Genomic DNA, 12,066 nt, shown 5'->3' on the forward strand with positions numbered 1-12,066 from the left:
CATTATAGTGTGGAATTAAGAGCCTTCTGAACCCTGGTGGAGTTAACTCAAGCGGCCCTCCGTGTTTCCGCATCCATCCTTGGTACATCCGCATGGAAAAGAGGAGTGGTCCATCTGCAAGAAGTAAAGAAAGTTCTTAAATCATGCAAGAGAAACTCCTAAGTTGCTGTGTCTTGCCCGGGTGCTCTTGATAGCATGGAATTGTTGGGGCTCTTACCTGACATTGATGCCAGCCAGGCTGCAGCTGCAAGTCTCAGGTTCGCAGAACCCCTGACAGTCGCAACCACAGTTCTCCCTGGAGAGCCTCAGCTCTGCAGCTGCCTCTTTTCCTCCTTGTCGATCTTCTTCACACCAGCCGCTTTGAGCAGCGCATAGCGGCGCTTGGACGTGTAAGGCTGGAGAAAAGAGCCCCTCGTCGACGTTGGCTCCACTGATGTCAATATCCTGCTCTGGGATGTCATCCACTGTAAGTTTTCGGCTTCCTCGCTCTCCTGGGTTCCCTTTTTTGTCAGCTGAACACAACAAAAGGAACAAAGTTTATTTGTCATGTTGAACAGGAACAGTTTCATAGATCCCTTAACCACTGCATTTCTTTTATGGTGCACACATTCAGTTTGAGAGCTTCCAGTTTCTCTTCCCTGAGTCTGTTGAGGAGTTTTTCCCGACGCAGGAGCGCTGCTCCCGGCAAACTCTGCGAGCGAATATGTGCGGAGTGCACTGTGGCGTTGCATCATGCCCAGAGTGCATCCTCCTCCAGGCTGGGAACGCTGGTGAAGCCCTGGCACCGAGGGAAGAAGAACACAGTCACCTGGTCAAACGTCACATTGCCCCGCCGCGCTCGTTGGATTTCTTAAGGATGGACGTTGCTATGGATGGGGAAAAAAAAAAAGAGGCCGGATTAGAACTACATGATGCACAAGTAAGAGAGGAGGCTCTAAAGAGGGGGGGATTCTTACTTTCGTGCCACTAGATGGCATAATTCCCCAGCACTTGTACTTGAGAGGTGTATAAATGCTGCTGAACAGACTGTAAAAGGACACCCCTCTGATTCATTGCTCCCACCTTATCATGTACCCAATTAAAAGACACTGCTAACAGGACTCTAACACGCTTACATCCTGTAAAGTGAAACCTAACACTAACCAAGAATCCATTTAGCTTGTAAATTGCCCTACTGTGCGACGACAAAAACAAAAAAACAAAACAAACACACCCAACCCAGGAATTTCCCTTTGTTGGCCAGGAAAGTGGAGGAAACAGAGCCGCCAGGATCACAAAAGTGGTGAGTAAATGCTTGAGGCTTCCAGATGGGGGTGAAGGGTGGAAGTGTAGCCCTAAGGGCAAGAATAAAAACCTGCCCACCCCGGGTCTCGCTGCTAGCTGACAATCCCCACAAATGGCCCAGTAACTGAAACGGGTCAAAGTTCTCTCGCTGTTAAAAAGTGCTCACGATCTTTCTATACCCAGACAAATACAATAAAACCATATGGGAGCCAAAGTAGAACCATATGTGGGAAAAAAGCCCAATTATTCAAGTTTTATTATATATTCCACTTCCTCCACCCAGGAATATTCAACAAAACTTTAGAGACTCTTTTAGAGACAAGCAACGTTTTCCCTCTGCCTGAGTCACCAGAACTTTTCGAATCTACAAGCCACATGTGTCGGACATTACAATTATTATTTGGTGGGGAAATCCTTGTAGACTTCTAGTTCACCCTGAACTGGCCTTAAAAGACACGGAAAGCTGGTGTGATACCTGAAGCTTGGAAAAGTAACCTTTTACCTTAATAGAGGTAAGCGGCACACAATAGTTCTACTATGTGGTCTGATCTGCTGCTTGGGGTAATATACATAAAAGTAAACTACCAGGGTACAGCTTCACATCCATCATCTTCTCTGCTGTGTCTAGCAGTCACTTCACAATTTCTGTGTAAACACTGGATTATAATGATCCAGCCAATCTGCTCCTTCAGATGTGTCTGCACGCCTTTTTTTCTTGATTGTCCTACACCCCCCCCCCCCTTTTTTTTTTTTTTTTTTGTATCCCTTCACCCACTCACTTTCAGCACCTGTGCTGGGTGCACGCCCGGGCTTCAGACAAGGCTCTGTGTGTTCCCAGCCTTGGCAACCTGCCATGCTTCTCTTCCTGGCTGCCTGCCCCACCATCCTGGAAACCTCACAACTGTTTGCCCTTCTCCCGTACACCGCAATCCCTTTCCAAGCCGGTCGGTCCCCTAAAGCTCAGCAGACGCACCCAGGTCGAGACACAAAACGGCCCAAGGCCGCGCGACCCACATCATGCAAGAAAAGGTGAGGCTGTGCCTGCATGCGGGGCTTTGAGAAGAAGGTGGCGACACAGCCAAGGTGAGCAGCCAGTGCATAATGTGATTAGCCATTTTGCAGCTTTAGGGCATGAAATCAAAAGAGGTATTCATTGCAGAAGTCTGAAATCATTTCTGTGAAGTGTTTCATGGCCTGCCAGCTGCCTAAATTCCTTAACCTCTCCCCCATTTATCTAAGTTTGTTATCAGAGTCTCAGCGGATGTTAAAGGCAAGAGAATGCATTATAAAAACATGTGCCATCAGCTCTTTCTGCGATTTATAATCGCTGGAGAGAGATACTCACTGTTGAAATTTGTTGCCGGGGAGCTGGGGTTGCTGGGGGTGGAATCCAGGGTGTCCGAGAAGCAGCTCTCCGCCTCCGAGTCCCAGCCTGAGCAGGCAGAGGAAAGGGAAGAGGGCGACGGTGAGGAGTAGCATGGGTCCTCATCCACCTCCTCAAACTTCCTCTTGAGAAGCCCACTCATGGCGTTAGCGCAAAAGATCTGCAGCAAGGAGGAGAGAGGGAGACGAATTAGCAAATTACTAACAGTTATTTTAACAAATCATCACCGGATCTTTATTTTATTAACCCAATAAATTATCAACTGTACATTGTCAGGCTTTTATTTAAACAAAATCAATGGTACAAGTGAGTCATGTATGCATACCAGTCTCCTGCTACTCTCAGCTGAGAACAATGGCACAGGAAGCAATCAATCAGTTCTATTTGCCTAAGTCAACAATTAGCGAACCCTTCACCCTCTTCTAAATCTCATCGGCTCAGCAAACGCATAAATTAAGAGAGACGACCAAACAGAGGTGACCTGACATTTTATTTTCTAATCAGTCACTTTAAGCAGCCCTTGCAATCAAATATGCAGTCCGAAGGAAAGCAAGGGCAATTTGCCACTGGTCATAAGTAACGTGTCCACATAGAAGTCATTGAATACATGCGCAGCTACGCAAAGGCAGAATGTTTTGTTGTCCACATATCCAGAGCTGAGTAAAAGAGAGAAAAGTAAAAAAAAATAATGCTTTCAGTGGGAGGGAGTGCGGTCTGCCCTCTAATCTTTAAAAATATTGCCTAATATCACCTTTCCAAGTATAAGATTTGTCGATGTGTTTAATGTTTATTTTTGTCGGGCAGCAACACTTTCAAAGCTCGACTAAATCCCCGTCTTTTTCCAGGCAAAATTTCAAAAAGAGCAACCGCTGACATGACAAATGAGCAGATTTGATGAAAAGCAAGGTTGCTGCTTTTGTGTTTTATGGTTAAGGGATACAAATGTGTCTCGTGACCTTAGCAAACACCAAACAATCTAATCTTCCCAACTTTTGAGAAGTTGGGAAGATTAGCAGGCGATGCTTGCTGCTAGACGGCACAGTTTATCATCAGTGCGAGGACGAGCCCCTGCTATCTTAACCAGGGAGGGAGAGGGTGGAGGGAGGGAGGAAGGAAGTGAAGGGAGAGGTAGGACACAACCGGGCCGTGCTCCAGCACAGACACTCCCTCAGATGATGATGTGGAATAGGAAAAGGAGGCTTTACCTCGTTTCACCGTCAAACTGCTTACAAATCTTTCAACATTGCAGCTGAACCACTTTGATTTTCGTCATTTTTTAAAACATACTCTTACTAAACACAGTACTGCACACACGTAAAACACCCAACCATCCTTCCAACAGCTTAAAATGTGACCATTGCTCTTTAGCACACAGCCAATTTGTCAGAAATGCTCCAGTGACTTTATAGGAACTTTGAATCCATGTGCGATCTGCATGTCTTGCTTGTCTCATCGGGATGTCATTACTCAAAGAACAGAAGAAAAAGAAGATCTGGAAGCTGGTGTACAAGGAAAAGAGCCATTTTCTGCATGCAACAGAGAGCAGTTATGAAAAAAAAAATCCTTATGACAAGGACAAAGGCAAAGTCAAGGGCAAGAGGCTGACACCTTCGTATAGGCAGTGGGTGCATCTTTGCACATGTACAGGGAGGGGGTTATGGTTATTGCTGCGGTCAGATATTGTTGTCCCCAGTGCACGCATGATGAATGAATCACCTTGCAATAGGTCAAGCCAACTCACACTGTCGCTGCAACAAACAAAAAAGCTCCCTTCCACACTGTAGCCTTCACATTACACAGACAATAAGAGTGGAGGGGGAAAAAAAGGGGGGGGGGGGGCACTGAATCCCCCCCATCCTATCCTTCAGCTTACTCGTGCAAAAAATAATCTCAAAATGCCTTGTACACGTATAACTAATATTATGACATGATGATGGGATTTGTCTTGAAACCATTTAGAAACACCTGGGTGCCGCATCTGTTGCTTTGTGTGTTCACTTATCAGACAACATGTGTGTTCTGAAAAACACCACAACCCTCACGTCTCTGTGCACGCAGAGCACGCGAGGGTTCACCTTACAATTCTGCCACCATTCCCAGCTCCAGTTCCCAGAAAAAAAAAAAAAAAAAAACCACAAAAAAAACAAAGCTGTGAAGCATCCTCCAGGGAGTGCATAGCGCCAGCTAAGCAAAGTCTTTTTAATTAAAAGCTGCAGTGAGGCAGAAGGGGGGGGGGGGGATGGAGAGGGAGAGAGAGAGAAAGAGAGGGGGGGGGGGGGGGGCAGTGGTGTCAGAACTGGGTCATTGTCTCTTGACTGCAGTCTACCTGACACATTGATTTGTTAATCCTGTTCAACGGGCAGAAACAATGGCGAGAGGTTAATCCTGGCAAGGGGACGGCTTGTAGTCAATCTGGAGCTTCTCAGCCTGCTCAGCCGCTGCACCCACTGAACAAGGCCAAGAGAGCACAGACAGCGGATGGAACAAGGGACCTGGGGTGGAAAAAAAAAAAAAAAGAAGAAAGAAAAAAAAAAGAAAAAAGAAAAGACATTGCGTAGTGACTCATTTGCAAAAGGGTGGGACAAAGATAAAAAGAGAGGAATTCGGCGCTGGCTCGTCAAGAAAGCGGTGCCTGTGGATGTCTGCTCTAAATGGAGAATGGATGTGATCGGACAGCCGAGCCAGAGAGGGAGCGCAGCATGTTTTCAGCGTGCGCTAAATTATGCATCACTGTCATTCCATCAACCGCACACAGGCAGGCAGATAAAGGACGCATCCACCGAGGTGCTCCCCAGCCAGTTGTCACAGACTTGGAAAGATAAATCTCTGGCGAGGAGATTTGTCACCAGAAGCACTACACAGCTCAAGTCAGATGCATAACTATGTCAGTTGAATAAGATTATCTTGATACATCCAGCTACGGGGCTGTTTGTACGACTTTAGAATTTCAATTCATTTTTATTTTAAATCTGCAGACAGCCCCTCAAACCCTTTTATAAAGGAGTATTCAATTATTTGAGAAGGATGTAAAAGAGTTTGAATTACTTTTAAAAGGCAAAATGCCACAGTAAATCTTATCAAACTAACTTATCGGAAAGCTTTAGTTTAATCAGAATCACAAAAAAAGAACCAAATCATAAAAGCTTTCTTATACACATCTTTGGTTTTGCACAGATATCAACTTTCACCCTGTTTGAACTGCTCCCGTCTGCCCCTCAGCCATCAGGACAAGTCACAGTTGACTTTGCCCCCTCGCACCGCCTGTCCAGGCCCTTTTGCAGCTGATAACCGTGTGGGTGGGAGCGACAAGTTGCACTAATCTTAGCCAGCCGGGAGCATTTACATGGCACACTGACAGCCTTGTGCAGTGTCTGAATGACTGACTGAGTGCTCATAAATGTGATAATGATAAGCTTGGGAGCCTTCCCGTGTGTGTAGAACCGTGGCTGGGCAGGACAGCCCCTGCAGGCTTTTCAAGGTACTGCACCTCTCACTTCCAGTTCTGACACCGAGAGGACGGAGATAATTGATCAAGCCGTCAAGGTGACGATGGGCTGGATTCCAGCTCCTGCACAGCTGGGGGAAACACTGGCTCATTTCTTATGAAGTCAGCTGTTAGTCAGAAGCGCTCCACCTGCTGGAACAATGCAGGGAGCGCTCCCGCTTTCTCCTCTATAAGCCTGTTGTTCTCACCGAAGCCGCAAAGCTTGCTGTGACTGTGCCACAGAAACATTCTGTTCCTCTGCCTTGACCCGTGCACAGCGCGATTCCAAAAAGGAGAGGTAGTGGGAAGAAGGAGGGAGGACTGTACAAAACAAATAAATAATGTCATGTCTCCAAGCCACAGGAATTCCATTCTGGCAGCACTGCTCCTGCAGTAATAGTGGAAGAAGAACACAGGCTCTATCTAACCCAGATGCGTTTTTCTACTGCTAACCACTGGAAAGTCCTACTCCCACTAGACACTTGAGCCAGCCACCTTTCCTAGCCACACCTGACAGGGTATTAGCTTGCACGTGGACTTCACACGCTCCAGGCTGCCATTAATCTGTTATGCAGAGCAAACCTGAATGTCCAGGTGATGCCTGCAGAGGACTATTTACCCACTGTTTTGGGTTGCTTTACTCCTGCTTTAAAGGGAAGGCTAAAACTGTTTTTTTTCCACTCTTTTCCTCAAATGGCATTCACTGTGCAGACAAAATGACATGCAGCTTTGATTTTTCTGCAACACACTTGCAAATAACAGAAACTGTGCCAAGTGCACAGCAGCAAACTTTGAGAAAACCTCTTTAGAATAGCAGTCCACAAGCAGAAAACACACAGCTTTTGGGTGTGTGTTTGGGTGGAGGGAGGGGGAGTGGCTTCGGGTTCAGGGGTCATGCTCCAGTCTGGGACACTTGCTGTATGGAATGCTGAGAGAGGACAAAGCAGATGGGAGCTCTCGGCTGCTGTGTTGGAGGCTGTCAGCAGGCTCCGTGTTACCCCCTCCACACACACACACACCCACCCCCACTCCACCCTCGTCTCCAGGCACAAAAGCGTGGGGCCATCCTGCGTGACCAAAATGAAGCAGGCACAGAGAACCTTGTCTGAACCCAGCATGCGGCTGCTGCCTCTCCCAGCTGGGGAGACAGATACTAAAAGTGTGCATGAGCTTCCTGAGGTTGTGAAACATGCACTGCAGTGCACAGGAAGTGGCCATCCAGATTATCTGTGCTGTGTCTGACAGCTGCAGGCACCACAAGGCAAACTGAATGCAGGATCACACGATGGAGATGAGGCAGTTAGGAGGTGGGGATGTTATTCGCTGTGCTGCGAATTCCTTCAAATCATTTGAGAGGATTTGGGAGTCCATTGGCAGTTTTAATAAGGAGGCAGCAAACAGGTCAATTGTTATTTTAAAGAGGGACGTGGGTGCAAAATGTGTGCTATAAATGGAAAATGATGTTAAATAAGCAGAGACAATGACTTATTTAACACATCTGAAACCTCCTTGGACATTAAATGCACAGCACCGAGTGCTGTATTCCTTCTCAGTAAACAAAGGATCATTCAGCTCTCTGTAGCCTAATTCCAAAAAACATGATTCCAAAAATGATCCGGGTGAGGTCGCGCTAGAGACGATTAAATCGACTCAGGCGCTTTATCGAAAACAGACACTGTCCAGAGATTAAATAAATAAATAAAAGCCCCAGAGGGCAGTGTTATACCTGGAAAAAAATAATAACATTAATAAATCAAGACCTTTGGATGAGAATAAAAATAAATCACATTGACATTATTTTCTCTTTAGAGTACTTAAATTAATTAGAAACTTCAGTCATTTACGCATTTAAAAAGAAAACAGGAAAAAAGAGAAAGATCCACATGCCGTGATGGAAAACTGATCAAACAATGAAGGAGCTCCGCATTCCTTGTCCACACCTGGCTCAAAGACTGAACGGTTACCTGCATGTGGCAAATCGCTAAAATCCCCCCCAAAATTAAAAACCTATAATTATATCGGGTCGAATAGGCACGTCGTACGAGTCCAGCCGGCTCTCTCCCCCAGCTGACCCGATCATGCCTCATGATTAATGCTAATTCTAATGACAGCAGCCCTGTCAGCTGTGTGCTCAGATGTAGTGCCTTCAGGAGTCGCTCTAGTTACAAGAGGCGCACCAGCACCGCCGAGGTGAACAAGAACAACTCCGCACGGGCTGAATACACAAAGCCGACCTCATCAACAGTTCAGATCACCTAAATGAATCCGCAGCCGAAAACCCACAGCGGTGGGTAGCACGGCTTTCCCAGCGTGAGCCGTGAAGTTTGTAAAACGCTGATTAATCAGCGATCGATCTAAAAACAAATAAATCAATCAATCACCAAGTGAATGAAGCGGCTCGTGGAATCTCGCGTTTAAAAAGAAAATCAGTTAAATGACTTTAATTCTTTCCAGTTACCGTGAATACCAGCACCCGTGTGCTGCCACCAGAAAACAATTCATTAAAACTCAACTTTAACTAGCGGGGACCACCACAGCCGCGTCCATTTCCAATAAAGCGTCAGGCAAAGTGTTCAAAAAGAAATCAAGCGAATAAAACCCCACCAGAGATGACACGCATAGACAGGCGCACAGAGAACACAAACCGCACAGGGCATTTAAACGACTCCTGACACACGAGAATAAACAGTCAAACTATCTGGCTCCCCCCCTGCTTCCCTCCGCTGAGGTTGAACGCGTAAATTAAGGTGTTCAATAACCCAGCAGCGAAACTCCCGATTCTGTTTGTACTCACCACCAGTTCAAGTATCCGATCACCATCAGTCACCGAATAGTCACGCTGGGTAAAACAGCCGACGGGTGTTAACGGTGGAAGTAATCCAAATGGCACGAATAAACGTAGCGCTTATCCCCCGCGTACACACAGCCTTTTTTTTTTATTCTCTCCTATTGTCTGTGCCTCTCTGCCGCACGGGGTCCGTACCAGCTGAAGCGCTTCCCTTGTCTGTAGCAGACTGCCGAGAAGCGCAGGCTTTTTCGTCAGTGGAAAACTCCCTCCTGGCGTCTAGTCTGACGCAGGCGGTGACACAAGGAGGCTGCCCACGCCGCTTCCTGCCCGTCCTTCTGTGTTTGGTTTGAGCCCTTACTACCTGCGTGAGAAAACTCAATTGGTCACTAATAATAATGATAATAATAATAATAATAATAATAATAATAATAATAATAATAATAATAGCCTGGGAGTAGTAGTAATAGCAATAGTAATAGATTGATGAAATAAACACAATAAAATACGTTTTTCTTCTTCTCTTTATCACCCTTTTTAAATACATACTCAGTATTATACACTCTAAAGGCAGTTATAGGAATCCCCAGGTTCCTCTCTATATTAGCAGCTGATGAGCAGTCACAAACTGTGTGATCACCAGGCAGATAAAAGTCCTGTTATTGTAACGTGGGTGGTGCCTAAATGTTGTATACGCTGTGGCTTATTTCCAGTTAAAGGAAAACACTGAGTAAGCTGCATGAAATTCTGACTCAGTTTCTTTTTACATGGAACGCAAAAGTGAAGTAGGCTTTAGAGGAAACGCCACCTCTTATCATAACCAAGCAATCACAACTACTGTCCTGGAATGATTTCTCTTCGTTCTCTCTTTTTTCTTTTCTTTTCTTTTTTAAATTACATGGTGAAAACAGTTTAGTTAACTAAGTTGGTTAACAAAGTAACTTGAGTGGCTTTGATGTTTATTTAGGGCAATGAGATGAGTTTGAAAGCCCCAGAAACTGCATGCCCATCTTGTGTAATGGATGTACACACCTATTTCTTTGAAAAGAAATAGGTGTTTTTATTATTACATTTTCATGGCTGTAGTTTCCTCATAATTTCCATATTGTTTTCCTTTCTTCTTCCCTCAAGTCTTTTCAGTGCAATAGTTTCCTCTAAACTTCATTTGTACTTTCCTTCCTTCTTTCATTTGTTATTTTTGGGGTGATAGTTTCCTCTTAATTCATCTTACTTTCCTTCCTTCTTTCATTTGTTTTATTTTCGGGGTGATAGTTTCCTCTTAATTTCATCTTACTTTCCTTCCTTCTTTCATTTGTTACTTTTTAGGACCATAGTTTTCTCTGAATTTTGTTTTCTTTCTCTCAGTTACATAAAACAAACTCTATAACAGCAGAAAGGCCCCACTTAAATACATTTAACTTCATTTGCTGACCTTGTCTTTTGTCCCCAGGGATCAAGACTGTATCATCAACTCTTTTACATCATCTCTTTTAGTTGTTGGATTACAACACAACTCTATGTGTCGTAATCACTGATGGGATTCATTTGCAACCCTTTTCTCATGAAGTAGCAGCGTCACGCACCCTCCCCACCCCAGTTGATAAAGTCCTCTCAGGTATTTGCGAGTCTAGCTGCCCCCGGCGAGCGCGCTGTGGTGGTTTGCTTTCATTCCTAGCTGGACCTGAATCCTGAGACAAAGTGTTCTGCCAATGTCAATACAGGTGCTCGACTCAGATATTTGGGGAGAGGTCTCCGAAAGCTGTGTACATAGACCTATGCAAATTGTGTCCTCCTTAAAGAAGACCCCTTTCTCACTACCTACTGTGCCCAAGGGCCTCCCTTAGAGCCCCACCCTGAAAGCCAAAAACAGGCACTTCAAGCCGAATGGCAGCAGAAACAGTCCCTCCGCAGCTCTCGCTGAAAACACAGAGTTTCTCTATTCAAATTAGAATAAGTGGTGCTAAAATAACACCCAACAAATGCAAACACGTAGATTTACTTGACGTCGTTTGCTTTGGAGGCAGCAGTTTCACCGGAGCCGTAAATTAGCGCTGGATCAGGACTGAATGGCTTTGTGATAATAAACATGGTAAAAACCACGGACAACTGCTCATCACGAAGCTTGTTTGTAAAAACAAACAAAAAAAGGCATGCGCAGTTACAATAAAAGTGAATAAATATCAGAAAGAAATATCAGGCACCTTTAACTTACATCTTTCTAAAGCACAAGGTTAAGTAACTGAGGATGTAAATAAACATTTAATAGTGCCATCTGTGCAGAGAGTCTCTGTTGTTATCGCTGATTGGATTGCATGCTTTATAGTAATGATTGTTTTTGTTTTCACACGTCAAAGGTGTATAATCGAGTAAGGTGAGTGTGTCTGTGTGCGTGTGTGGCACAGCGACGCTCCAGTAGAGAGCCTGGGAGTCAGTATGTCCAGACATGCTCCACCCAATTAGTTTCCCTGTCGCCCTGCAGCTCTTTAAGACACAACAATGAACTGTCCACAGACCAGAGGGAGAAACTGATAGTCACATGAGCAGAAGCAGCAGTCACCATTACCGAGGAATTCTGCTTTCTTTCTTTATAAAATAGCTAATAATTACCAACATTCACAATTAGCCCTCTGTTTGACAAGGCTCGGAGAGCTTGGAGACACGCTTGCTCAGCCACTTCTATGGTTTGGTTTAGCCTAATTATAGTAGCAGTTCTGGCAAACTTCAGATAACTGACACAGGTTCAACAATGTTGTTCCGACAGACAAGCATTATGCAACAGGCAAATCTGGGTCACATAAAAAGTTTTAGTGTGCAACTGTTGGGTCCTTCTGCTCTTTGATCAAGTGTCCTTCACAAAGTTCTCCTGAGGTAAACTGAATTTTTTAATGTCCCCCTTTGAAGTCCCCTGTCAGGCTCATCAATTCCCTTTTCGATAAACAAGAAAAAGTTCCAAGGAACAGTGCGACTCACACATGTTTTACCTCTCTCTTTTAAGAAAAAGAGTTGTGTGTGTGTGTGTGTAGGCTGGGGGGATGGTAGCGGTAGTGCCAAAGCCACTGTGAATCAGGCCTGAATACATTAAGGCCACTCTCTTTAAAAGTGTGCCAAAGAGTTCATGGTGGAAGACGC

The 12,066-nt window shown here is 45.1% G+C and overlaps 1 pseudogene; it reads right to left on the reverse strand.

Annotated features, from left to right (window-relative positions):
* Window positions 1-47: 47 nt before the first annotated feature.
* LOC120746892 lies at window positions 48-9,064 on the reverse strand (annotated as a pseudogene).
* Between the last annotated feature and the right edge of the window lie 3,002 nt (window positions 9,065-12,066).

This window comes from Simochromis diagramma, unplaced genomic scaffold (genome assembly GCF_900408965.1).
Source record: "Simochromis diagramma unplaced genomic scaffold, fSimDia1.1 OVJJ01000606.1, whole genome shotgun sequence".
Classification (NCBI taxonomy): domain Eukaryota; kingdom Metazoa; phylum Chordata; class Actinopteri; order Cichliformes; family Cichlidae; genus Simochromis; species Simochromis diagramma.